The sequence below is a fragment of the Schistocerca gregaria genome, chromosome 1 (genome assembly GCF_023897955.1).
Source record: "Schistocerca gregaria isolate iqSchGreg1 chromosome 1, iqSchGreg1.2, whole genome shotgun sequence".
Classification (NCBI taxonomy): Eukaryota; Metazoa; Arthropoda; class Insecta; order Orthoptera; family Acrididae; genus Schistocerca; species Schistocerca gregaria.
In genome coordinates, this window is record NC_064920.1 from 204944244 (window position 1) to 204957252 (window position 13009).

A 13009-nucleotide genomic window follows, 5' to 3' on the forward strand; every position below is an offset into this window, starting at 1 on the left:
AAGTATGAGAAATATAGGTAATATGATTTTTCAAACATATATTACATCATATTGGAAACCTATTACTCCACCACAGGCATAGGACTTCAGTCCCAAAGCATATTTGTACAGTAATTTCTTGAAGCAATTACAGAATTTAATTTTACGAAACTGATTTTTGAGAATGGTAAAATAAATTTAAGATGGAAAAAGTTAAGAACAACGTGTGTAGCCCGATCAACCATATTATGATGTGGCTAGCGAAGAGTACTGAAGAACTGCGTCATATGTGCTTAGCAGGAAACAGATGGGGACACTAGTCCACTCTGATCAAATGATACACTGTGTGTGACATTTTTGAGTATTATCCTCCTCTTCGGAGACTATATACTAAAAACAATTTTAAAAAAGTTGCCACAGTCCCTGCGCTTGAAGTAGTTCCTCAAGCCACCGTTATCGTTCCGGTCATAAACTTTGCTTAATAGGGGTATGTACTGATAAATCTATTTCTGCACGTACGTTATATCTGGTTCCCTGTTAAATATGTAATTTTTCTCCTGGCTCATGTTCCATGAGATAAGATGTTAGAGTATCACTTAACAGGGGCGGGTTGTAGCGGATATCGGAATGTGCGAAATTTTCGCTTATATTTCTCGCTTGATGGCATGTGCTGCGTCGAATGATTGCCAAATCACTGTCGCATTGTCCTTGGTAGCCTGACGCGTAAAGCCTCCAGTCAGCGCGTTTCATTTTTCACTTCTGAAAGGAGTACGCCGAGGCAAGCGAGAACAGAGAAAGTCTGCGAGCGAGGCAGTCAGCAAGACTAGCAGTACTTACTATGTTCCTGTGTCACATCGCGAGGGCTGCCAGTGATACCAGCGAAGTGTGAGCAAGCTGGCGTCTATCGTGCGAAGCCTTTCCCTAGTCACATCTGTATTACGAAACTCCATACAGGAATCCGGGGCACGTTACCTAGTCCCAATTGCAGGTTGCCTATCTAACGGCTTCGAGCGGCAAGAAAAATTTGATCTCTAATATTTCGCGTAGTTTTTAATTTTAAAATTCTGTCATAATTAGGAAGAGGTATCATCTTATGCGGTAATACACGACACACCTATCCTATACAAGTCTGCACGAACGCCGCAAGCGTACAAGTCTTGAACTGCCAACGTTTTCGTTAGCCTCATTACCCCATACACCTAACGTGTAAGTCTGCACCAGCGCCCCAAGGGTACATATTCGGAATATCAGAATTGTTTACGTCGTTGAGCGTGGAAGGTGATATTTTTCGTAAAGCTGCTATTAATTCAAATCGAAACTTCTGAGAGGTCTCAAAGTTCGTATTTATAAGCAATTATTGTTATCTTGTGCAACTAGAAGAAGTAATATTACGATTATACTGAACAATGGACTAAGTATTTGCTTTATGCCATGCTGGTACGAGCAAATGATTATGTTTACGTTTCACAGCATTTTAGACGTGAAGGACGCATTTGTTGTGACAGTGTCCGTCTCAGTCGTTAGGAGAAAGCTAGAACGACGACGTAAGGCCAATTGTAAGAATAGAGTTGCGCCCTGACTTGGGAAGATGGGGTGAAAGCAGGGACATACAGTATATTCCATGTTAATAAAGAAGTTGAGGCTCGAAGATCCGCGGGAATTTAGGTACTTCGTCAGAATGGATGTGCCTTGTTTTGACATGCTGCAGTCGATAGAACACGACGGGATTCGCACAAGTGACAGGGTAATGAGGGAAACTGTATCTCAATAGTGCGACCGCAAACATGCTAAAACGGCTTTGACAGTCATCACTGGTCGCGACCGGCACAATTGCTCTGTGACTCTTGTTGGTATTATCCTGACAAGCTGAAATAATACAAAATAAGCAATAAAATCAAACACGTGCGTTACTTTCACCATTTACGGTGGTACGTACACATAGCGAAAGTAAAATTACATGCACTTGCGCGTGATACATTTAAATTCAAAATTGAACGTTTGTAGACGTTTATTTTTATGGTACATTGTATTCAGAGGATCTCACAGACACGTTTCGTTGCTGTATCCCGCAGTAAGCACGGCTATATTTTGTTTCATCCATGTCTACAATAAGAAGCAATCATTAGATATACAGCTTCTCTCGACGGCAACGCAATGACCAGAATTTTCATTTGTTTTATTGCTGTATTTTTTTTTAAACTTAAATTTGTAGAATATTTTGCAGATACCCAAAAAGACTCCTCAAGAGCTCACGTATTTCTCGCCTGCTGACCAAAAATGAAAATAATGAGCAGAAACTGTGTGTTGTGCGCGTGCGCGCATACCTCTCTTCCACTGTGCATGCGCGGCCCCACAGTAGAATAGAACGATTTGTAGTTCTCCCGGGCCGTTAAACAGTCTGCCGCTAGGCGGCAGCCCGTCCACAACTGATCGGTACGCGTTACTTGTGTCGTCTAATTCCACCTTAATGTTAAACGTTTAACACTGTAGGACAAGTATTACTTTAAAACTGTGTATCGCGGCAGCGTAACTGACAGCGCGCAAATGCCAGCACATTATTCATCCAATATTTGCGACTTCCAGCAAACTTTATACACAATTTCAAATCTTTTCGAAACTTATTCTTGCTAACACTCCCTACAGAGTGATGAAAGGAAATGAAGTCACTCACTATCTTTCCGCTGTTCTTGTAATAAAACGGCAGTATCTGGCACGGCGTTTTAATTTGTTACTTCTTTGCTACTAACTTTATTCGCAACTCAGCTCGGAGAAAGTATCCATGTACACCACTGACGGTAACTGCAAAGTTACATTTTATGGTTCACAGTTCAGGAGACATGTCATAAACACTGAGATACCTGAAAAATCCAGCTTTTGCGTAAAATGGAACGGAAATTACCCCGTTCATATTCATCCAGTGTTTCATAATGGGAGCACAAAGCGGCATCCAACAAATTTTAAGCGTATGCCAAATCTTTCCTAAACTTTTTCTCGCGGACATATCTAAATGCAAACATTTCACACATTTTTAAATGATGTCATCTTGCATTCAGCTATTAGAATTTTATTTTGGCGTTAAGCCATTTTCAAACGTCTGCTAAACTTAAACTGGGATTAAAAGTAGGTACAACCAGTTTTGTAGTTCGTTGACATTCGTATAGAGGGTGTACATGAAGTCCGGGAACACTTTCAATTATTTATTGCACAAGACCCAAATATCATACAGATATCATACATATGTCATTTTGAAGATAAACCCTAAAAGTTTTTTTTTTTCCTTAGTTGAGTAACTTGCCGGTAGCGCTAGTCGCAAACATGGCAAGTTCAGGTGGATAGCGAACTTAGAGTGTTGGAGCTCGACAAAAACAAGTGTGGTACAGCTGTTCAGCGGATGTTTAGAACCAAGTACGATAGGAAGCCACCAACTAGGAAGGCCATTTACCATTGCCACAACAAAATCGTTACGACGGGTTGCTTGTGCCCGGCAAAGAGAAGTTCACGTACCAGTGTGAATGAAGTGAATGTAGAGCGCGTACGAGAGACATTCATAAGAAGTCAAAAGAAATCGGTGCGTCCTGCATCCCGTGAACTCTAAATGGCTCCAGTGAGAGTGTGGAAGTCCTGCAACAGAAGCTGTGTATGGAACCATTCAAACTGGAGCTAGTGCAGAAGCTCAATGACGGCGACAAAGACAAGCGTTTTGAGTTTTGTCCGCATTTGCGACAACTGAATGAGGCTGGGGATGGTATTGTTGATCGCTTAATTTTTAGCGACGAAGCCACTTTTCAGACTAATGGGAATGTGAACAGACATAATTTTCGAATATGGGGTACAAAGCATCCACACGAATGCATTGAATTCGAGCGTGATTACCCAACGGTAAATTTTTTGCCTTGTCACGTCTAAAACTGTGCAGGCCATTCTCCTTCGCCGAGAGCACTGTCACTGGATGTTCCTACTTGGACATGTTGCAGCAGTGGGTGATATCTCAAATGCAATCGGACTCGCCGTTAGTCTTTCAGCAGGATCGGACTCCACCCCATTTTCATCGTGACATACGTGGGTACCTGAACACGGAGCAGCCGCATCGATGGATCGGCCGTGCTACAGAAGGGGACAGCTGTTTCAGGGACAGGCACCACACACGCTGTGCATAATCCAATGCGGCTTCTAAATGTGGTGCGAGCGAGTTGTAACGTCGCCGGTGCACGGAGCGAGAAGCTTCCTCGATGCGCTGTTAGACTGCCGCCGCACACGGCCGTATACACGACAGTTAGAGACACACAAACGGGGTTCAATATACCACAGTTACTGACATCGGATGAAGATGGGATACACGAACGAGTACGTTGAAATGTTGTTGAAGCTCGGCGAGTGCCGACACGATGCCACTGGAGAAGCCATGGCGTACGCCGTGAGATATCCTAGGCAGCCATTACGTTCTTACGTGACGTACACCAAATTCGGGAAACAGGCAGATAGGTAATGCGCCGCTGCAACAGACGAAGAATTGCAAGAAGTGAGGAGACAGAGATGTTTGTTTTAGCTGCAGTACACCACGATCCTCATGTCAGCTTACCAGCCGTTGCTGCAGTCGCTGGTGTCAGTCTCACATCTTTGTGGCATATAGTATACGGCCACAGGTTTCACCCGTACCGCCTGTCAACGGCCCAGGAGCTGCATGGGAACGATTTCCGTGCGAGAGTTGCATTCTGTGAATGGACCATGCGTAATTTCACACCGGAGTCTTTACAATGGGTTATGTTCTCTGATGAGTCCACGTTCACAAATTATGGTGCAGTGTATAGCCATAACGTGCACTCCTGGGCCGCAGACAATCCTCTGTGGGTACGACCTGTCGACTGCCAGCGTAGATGGTCTATTAATGTGTGGAGTGGAATCCTTGGGGGATGAAATCATCAGTCCACACTACTTCCCGGGTACACTGAAAGGTGAATTATATCGCGCGTTTATAGTCGACAGTTTGGGTGGTCTCCTTGAACATGTGTGTCTACACACGAGAGTCCATATGTGGATACAGCACGATGGTCACCTAGCCCATTCTGCGCGTGCTGTTGTGGAAGAACTTAACAACAGGTTTGCAGGAAGGTGGTTGGGACGCCATGGTCCTCATCCGTGGCCCGCAGAATCGCCCGATTTAACACCATTGGATTTCTTTTTCTGATGATATCTAAAAACTCGTGCTTATGTCACTGAGCTCACATCCCCTAAAACGGCGCATCGAGGACGCATATTGCTCCGTGACACCGACGATGTTACATCTCGGCCGTAGATCCTTTTGAAGGTACATTGCATTGCGCATTCAAGAACATGGACACACATTTGAACATCTCATTTAAATCAACCTCCCACCGCCAGAACATCCATCACCCACCACACAGCCATGTATTATGTACAGCATGTGGTATCTGCCCCTGAAACTTAGGTTTGTATCTTCCAAACTAAAAGTGAAAAGAATGTAATTGAAACTGATGTATGCACAGCTGGTGTTACTGATTCCAGTGCATGATAGAAACAACTATTGTTCCATTTAAAAAATTGTATCTTATTGCTGTAACTCTTTGGATAACACAATAAACTATGTTCACAGCTTCGCAGACAGTTCAAAATGGCTCTGAGCACCATGGAACTTAACTTCTGAGGTCATTAGTACCCTAGATTTATAACTACTTAAACCTAACTAACCTAAGGACATCACACACGTCCATGCCCGAGGCAGGATTCGAACCTGCGACCGTAGCCGCAGACAGCGTAACGTTTCTTGTGGTGACCTACCGCAATTAATATTTCCGTCGTCTATTACTTCTTAACCTACAGACGCAAATATATTTAGTGAAACACCCTTTTATATCTCGCGAAAAGACCATGAAGATAAAATTAGAGAGATTCGAACCATCCGGAGATGTACCAGCAATCGTTCTTTCCCCAAACCATTCGCGACTGGGACAGTGAAGCGGGGAAGCGACACTAATACTCCAAGCACTCCCTGTCACACTCGGTAAGGTAACTTGCGGAGTGTAGATGTAGATGTTGGTTATGGAAAACTTAAGGTGTGTACTTTAACATGGTTGCGCCGACTAAAATACGGAAATAATGTCAAGGAATGCTGTCTGTGCATGAAGTGTTTGCGGTCGTCATGGCTTATGTAGACTTATTTTCCCGTTCCAGGACCACCACCATAAAATATGTGCTAATTTCTCTCTCTCGCCGTGAATACTGAAGTTGGGTTCGAAGGCAGTTGGAGTGACGTGCAGCGAGAACTGAGCAGGAGGCGTGTGCTCCCCGGGCTCGACCGGCAGCCGTGAGCTACAGGGCAGGCGCCAAGGTGCAGCCTAGCCGACTGCAGCCGCCACGTCGCCGTATTGATCTGAAGACGGCGTCGGCACGCCGCACCCAGTTCCGCGACCCGTTATCGCGTTGTCACGAGCTGCTCTCCGGTCCCCCCCCCCCCCCCTCCTCCCACCCTCCCACAGTGCGTGCAGAATGTATGCCGGCACCACGACCAGTATCCTCACGAGCTAGTCGCAGACACAAAAAAAGTGCCGTAATTGAGCAGAACATGACCGTACAATGATACTGGAAGTTGTTCTTAATTCGGAAATCATTTTGACAGCAAGTTTACCATCCTAGGACAAGATTGTTGTTGCGAGCTCTTCGTTTTTCATATTTTAAGAGTACAAGAAAAAAGTCCGGTAAACATGCGATCTAAAGTGCATGCCGTAAGAGCCATGAGCACTTACTCATCTTTGCTCCTATGGAACACTTCTCTTCCACTGAACAAGTGATCATAGCTCTTGAGGCATGCTTTGTAGAACCCATGTTTACTATGCTCCTTTTGCTTCGAATGACCGCCCTGTCCTGTTCCTGAGCCGGCCGCGGTGGCCGTGCGGTTCTAGGCGCTGCAGTCCGGAACCGTGGGACTGCTACGGTCACCGGTTCGAATCCTGCCTCTGGCATGTGTGTGTGTGTGTGTGTTGTCCTTAGGTTAGTTAGGTTTAAGTAGTTCTAAGTTCTAGGCGACTGATGACCTCAGAAGTTAAGTCGCATAGTGCTCAGAGTCATTTGAATCAACCTATTCCTGAATATTGTTCATTGCTCCTGAGAGACCCTGTATATCAGACTTAACATTACATAATTAAGTGAAAACTATACGCCACCTTTAGTCGCCAAAACAGATATTTTTTATATTCTTAATATGTATACTGTCTATACGACTGGTCTATTCAATTTCTGTATCTCGAACAACTGCCGCGCGAGGCAGCGCAGTGGTTAGAACAGGCGACTGGCATTCGGGAGGATGATGGTTCAAACTTGTCAGACCATTCTGGTTTAGGTTTTCCATTATTTCCCTATTAAGGCGAATGCGGGATAGATCCTTTGAAACGGCAACGCAGATTTTCTTATCCATCCTTCTCTAAGCTGAGCTTTTGCTCTGTCTCTAATGACCTTGTTGTCTACAGAAAGTCTCCAGCAACTGAATGAAGTTAAATCATAAGTTTGCTCTTAACATACTTGTCTACTTTTAAATTGCAACACCATGAAGGCGGCATGCAACAAACGTGAAATAGACATGGAAAGTACTACATAGTGGGATATGGAAATCATTATGTCGCTCGAAGTAACACTTACGTTCCTTGAGTTCCTACAAAGCCATGGTTTACGAGGATACCGATCAACGATTTCAACCATCTTCGATTTTACTTCAACCGCTCCTCTTTTAAAAAAAATGGTTCAAATGGCTCTGAGCACTATGCGACTCAACTTCTGAGGTCATTACTCGCCTAGAACTTAGAACTAATTAAACCTAACTAACCTAAGGACATCACACTCATCCATGCCCGAGGCACGATTGGAACTTGCGTCCGTAGCGGTCGCTCAGTTCCAGACTGTAGCGCCTAGAACCGCACGGCCACTCCGGCCGGCCTCCTCTTTTCTTCTCCATCTGCATCGAATCAGCATTTACAGTTCACCTCCATGTGAGAGTGACTCAGTCGGAGTCTGATGTAAACCACATCTTGTTTTCGTGCCCCAGATTTAAATATGAAAGTTTGGACTTTCCAAAAACATTTCTCATTGTGGGGTACCCTTCATATCATTCTTTTTGTAAAAGAATGTCTTCTCCCCCTTAAGGTCATACCAAACCAATGTTTGGCTAATGCTGAGAAAACATGTAAAGTTTTTCAAAATCATGAGAGACAGCCTTGAAGGAACGCACGGGCGTACGCACGAAACATTTTCAACCTCGTTAGCGGTTGTGCTGCAGTGTTGTGAGACAACGGTTGTACGCAGTCCATTTGGAAATCCCAGGCAGAGAAAAAGCTGTGTAAATAATTTGTTTACGATTCACGGTTTTAAAATTTCCAGTCAGTGGTTCCACAACAATTTTTTTTTGTCCGTCTCGATTGCGTATATGTCTTAAGTTATGAAAAGTTCGATTCCAACGAAGCATCTTCAAATCTAAGTATGTCATCTACAAGAGTAATTCTTCAAAATCCTATAAACAATATGCCTGCTGTGGCGTTGGGATCGGACGTGACTTTAGAATATGTGCAACGTAGGCGGACAATGAAATTTCTTGTTTGTTGTCGTCGTCCTATAGCGCCGTAAAGATCGGGAAATGGGAGAGTGTCGCCAAGCGTCGAGTAAATTATACGTTCTGCCAGCTTTTCGTTCATCGTACTGAGAGAGGTGGTGCAGCGGTTAGCTGACTGCGTGTGCATTTTGGAGTAACGGGATTCAAATGCACCACTGACCATCCAGACTTAGGTTCCTCATGGAACAGACGTCACGTATGTGTCAGGTGTTCTGTTTTTATTCGAGTGCGAATGGCACAATGGGGCATGCCAAGGCATTTTACGTGTTCGATGTTTCTATTCGTTATTGCACTACATGTTTAACGTATATAATTGTTGTCACATAGTGTAAGTGTTCAGGGTTAATTCTAAGAACTGATACGAATGAGGTGATCACGTAAAATCCTCACTAGGAAAGGTGAACGGACGGCTTAGATTGGTTGGAAGCGTTGTGGGGAAAGAGCAATGTATATGTAAAGGGAATCGTAGCAATACGAGACGCTATTGTGAACAATTTTATAGTATTGTCCCCGTATTACCAAGCAGGCATTACAACACACAGAGAACCAGTTCAGACACACACTGTTAGGATCGTAAAACGACGGTGTAGCCCATACGAAAATACACGGCCCAGTCACATTAATGTGGCAACCTGTCAAAAGTCTGACCAACAACCCTTTGCGGGAAGTGACACTTAGGTTTTGCAAAGTACCGTCAGGGACATGAAGTCGAGTCGACTCCAGTACCGTGACCAGCTGCGCTACGTTTCACGATTGAGGATCCATGGCGCGGACAGCCCGGTCGACGAGGTGGTCCCACTCACTCTCGCTTCGGTTTAAATCCCAGGGGTTAGGTGGCCAGGGAAGTATGGTAAACTCGTCCTGGTTGTTTTCGGACAACGCACGTACACTGAGCGTTGTGTGACACGTTGCATCGTCGTGTTGGTGGATGGCATCGTGCTAAGGAAAAGCAGACTGCATGTAGAGGTGAATATTGTCTCCAGGGATAGATGGATACTTAGGTTTATCCATTGTGCGTTCCATAATGACGAGGTCATCCAGGGAATGCCACGAAAGCATGCCCCAGACTATAACGCTCCGTCCTCCGGCCTGGACTCCTAGGACGATTGTTGCAGTGTGTTGCTTTCAGATGTTTGACCTCGATAGAGCATAAAATATGATTCATCTCAAAAGACTGCATATCGCCACTCAGTGGACGTCCAGTTGCTGATTCCAGTCTTCGTCAGCAGTCAATGTTGGTCCAAGAAACATTAGCGGTGTTCACACGAATGCTAGTGTACCGAGTGTAGCAGAAATGCGTGGGGGCTTACAATCTTTGGAATAAAGACGACATTGTGCTAACAAAACCCTGTTGAGTTAATTGAGAGAACCTCTATTTGAATAAGAGCGTGCGGCTGTTATCGTGAGAATAAGGTAAGAGAGATTAGGGCGGCGTATAGACTCATTCCTGTCGTGCTCGGTGCACAAATGGAACAGGGAAAAAATCGATATGTACACTACTGGCCATTAAAATTGCTACACCAAGAAAAATTACAGATGATAAACGGGTAACCTTTGGACAAATATATTATACTAGAACTGACATGTGATAACATTTTCACGCAGTTTTGGTGCATAGATCCTGAGAAATCTGTACCCAGAACAACCACCTCTACGCCTGGGCATTGAGTCAGACAGAGCTTGAATGGCGTGTACAGGTACAGCTGCCCATGCAGCTTCAACACGATGCCACAGTTCATCAAGAGTAGTGACTGGCGTATTGTGACAGGTCAGTTGCTCGGCCAACACTGACCAGACGTTTTCAATTGGTGAGAGATCTGGAGAATGTGCAGGCCAGGGCAGCAGTCGAACATTTTCTGTATCCAGAAAGGTCCGTACAGGACCTACAACATGCATTCGTGCATTATCCTGCTGAAATATAGGGCTTCGCAGGGATCGAATGAAAGGTGGAGCCACGGATCGTAACACATCTGAAATGTAACGTCCACTGTTCAAAGCGCCGTCAATGAAACCAAGAGGTGACCGAGACGTGTAACCAATGGCACCCCATTCCATCACGGCGGGTGATACGGCAGTATGGCGATGACGAATACAGGCTTCCAAAGTGTGTTCACCGCGATGTCGCCAAACACCGGTGCGACCATCATGATGCTGTAAACAGTAACTGGATTCATCCGAAAAAATGACGTTTTGCCATTCGTGCACCCAGGTTCGTCGTTGAGTACACCATCGCAGGCTCTCCTGTCTGTGATGCAGCGTTAAGGGTACCCGCAGCCATGGCCTCCGAGCTGATAGTCCATTCTGCTGCAAACATTGTTGAAGTAATCGTGCAGATGGTTGTTGTCTTGCAAACGTCCCCATCTGTTAACTCAGGGACGAGACGTGGCTGCACGATCCGTTACAGCCATGCGGATAAGATGCCTGTCATCTCGACTGCTAGCGATACGATGCCGTTGGGATCCGGCACGGCGTTCCGTATTACCCTCCCTGAACCCACTGCTTCCATATTCTGCTAACAGTCATTAGATCTCAACCAACGCGAGCAGCGATGTAGCGATACGATAAATCGCAATCGCGATAGACTATAATCCGACCTTTATCAAAGTCGGAAACGTGATGGTACCCATTTCTCCTCCTTACACTAGGCATCACATCAACGTTTCACCAGGCAACGCCGGTCAACTGTTGTTTGTGAATGAGAAATCGGTTGGAAACTTTTCTAATGTCAGCACGTTGTAGGTGTCGTCACCGGCGCCAACCTTGCGCGAATGCTCTGGAAAGCTAATCATTTACATATCACAGCATCTTCTTCCTGTCTGTTAATTAATGGCCATTAGTGTAGATACCCAACCGCCCTATCTGTTCTCACACACACACACACACACACACACACACACACACACACACACACGGGGAGAGAGAGAGAGAGAGAGCGAGCTACAATTTATTTCGGATTGCTTATTCAAGGGAGAATGTAAGTGAGCGCTTAAAACGCAGCCTTTTCCCGGTGAACTGGCTCACAATTTCCAGTAATAATCCTGGCTCGCACTTAACCCTCGCCGTCTGCATGTAAGTGTTGCCATCGCTCCAGCGCCGCGTTAGCGGGGGGCATTCAGCGGAGTTAAGCGCTGCCGCTATCAAGGCAGCTTGCGAGCACTGCGGTCCATTCGTTAAGCTTGCTTGTTTGGAGTTCTGTTTGCGCAAGTTATTACTGTGTACAGGCCGGAGGTTGAATGCCGTATAAAAATGCTGCAGATGGCGGCTAGAGAAGACGTTTTGGAAACTTGCTTCGTAAATAGATACCATTAAGAGCGGCGGCGTTTCCCGCCTGCTAGAGGTATCAGAGTAAAGGAGGTTAGTCAACTGCAAAGGTTCTGTAACGTTTGATAAACGGTGAAACTGAAACGTTTCCTTTTGGCTTGAGGGACAACGAGGCGACAGCTTTTAACGTTCATATCTGCACACTTGTTCTGAAAAGACGAGTTACCAAGTTCTCCCGGAAGTGCATTCACGAATAAATGCTGACACATTGAGTTTCGTAATCGTTAAAATTCCGTAATGATACGGATACATTAAGTGAAGAACGTATATGGCTATTTGGCAGCAATTTTATTAAATAATTAAGTGAAGAACCCGCGAGTGTAGAAGAAACGAAAATTCACGGGTTGGAAAGTTGGCGGGTTGAGAATGCATGGGATATTATTCCAGTGATTACAGTATCAAAACACGTTTGCAAAAGCACTTCGCAGTATGAGCCCACTTATTAGTATAATGTGGCCTGGATGCATGCACTTACTCGGTTGAGAAGGGTTTCATAAGACCGTTGTTGCCTCTGCTGTGGCAAACTGCTGTAATTGGTCTTGATATCGTGCGTACTGGCACTGAGAGGTACTTGGCGTCCGAGCGGGTCCCACTCAAGTTCTGTCGGGCACAGGTTGGGCATGTTGCTTCACCTTGGGGGTAATACAACATCACTCTGGAAGTTCACAGAGGCACGTGCCATGTGTCCTGTTAAAAATTGCACCACACTACTGTCTGATGGGAGGTAACTCAGGATGTCCCTGTTGCGGCGGCAGTCAGAGCCATGCATTATCCACGTTCGCCCAGCAGAGTCCACCTGCGGCCGGCCGCTCTGATCTGTCGCCCTGTAGTCCAGCTCCGGCGAGCCGCGATGCGCTGTCGAGGCCCGCGGTGTTTTCCTGTACCCAGTCGAGCCAGAGTGTCAACAGGGAAACACACAGCGGAAATGCAGCCTAAGACATTGTAACACTGGAATGCCTACACAACTTCCTCTAATAGTCATATCATAATAGCAACCTTTCTGGCGTCAGCAAAACCATTGTCCCAAAGAAACGTGTAAGAAATCTACGTCCGTTCAGTGCAGTTGCAGGAGAAGGCTTTCAAGATCTTGCGCGC

General features: G+C 45.5%; 1 protein-coding gene across 1 annotated transcript in view; it reads left to right on the forward strand.

The window, feature by feature from the left end:
• Positions 1-13009, forward strand: part of LOC126336941 (G protein-coupled receptor kinase 1) — a 1003538-nt gene that overhangs the window by 85329 nt on the left and 905200 nt on the right. The gene's annotated exons all lie outside the window — the stretch shown is intronic.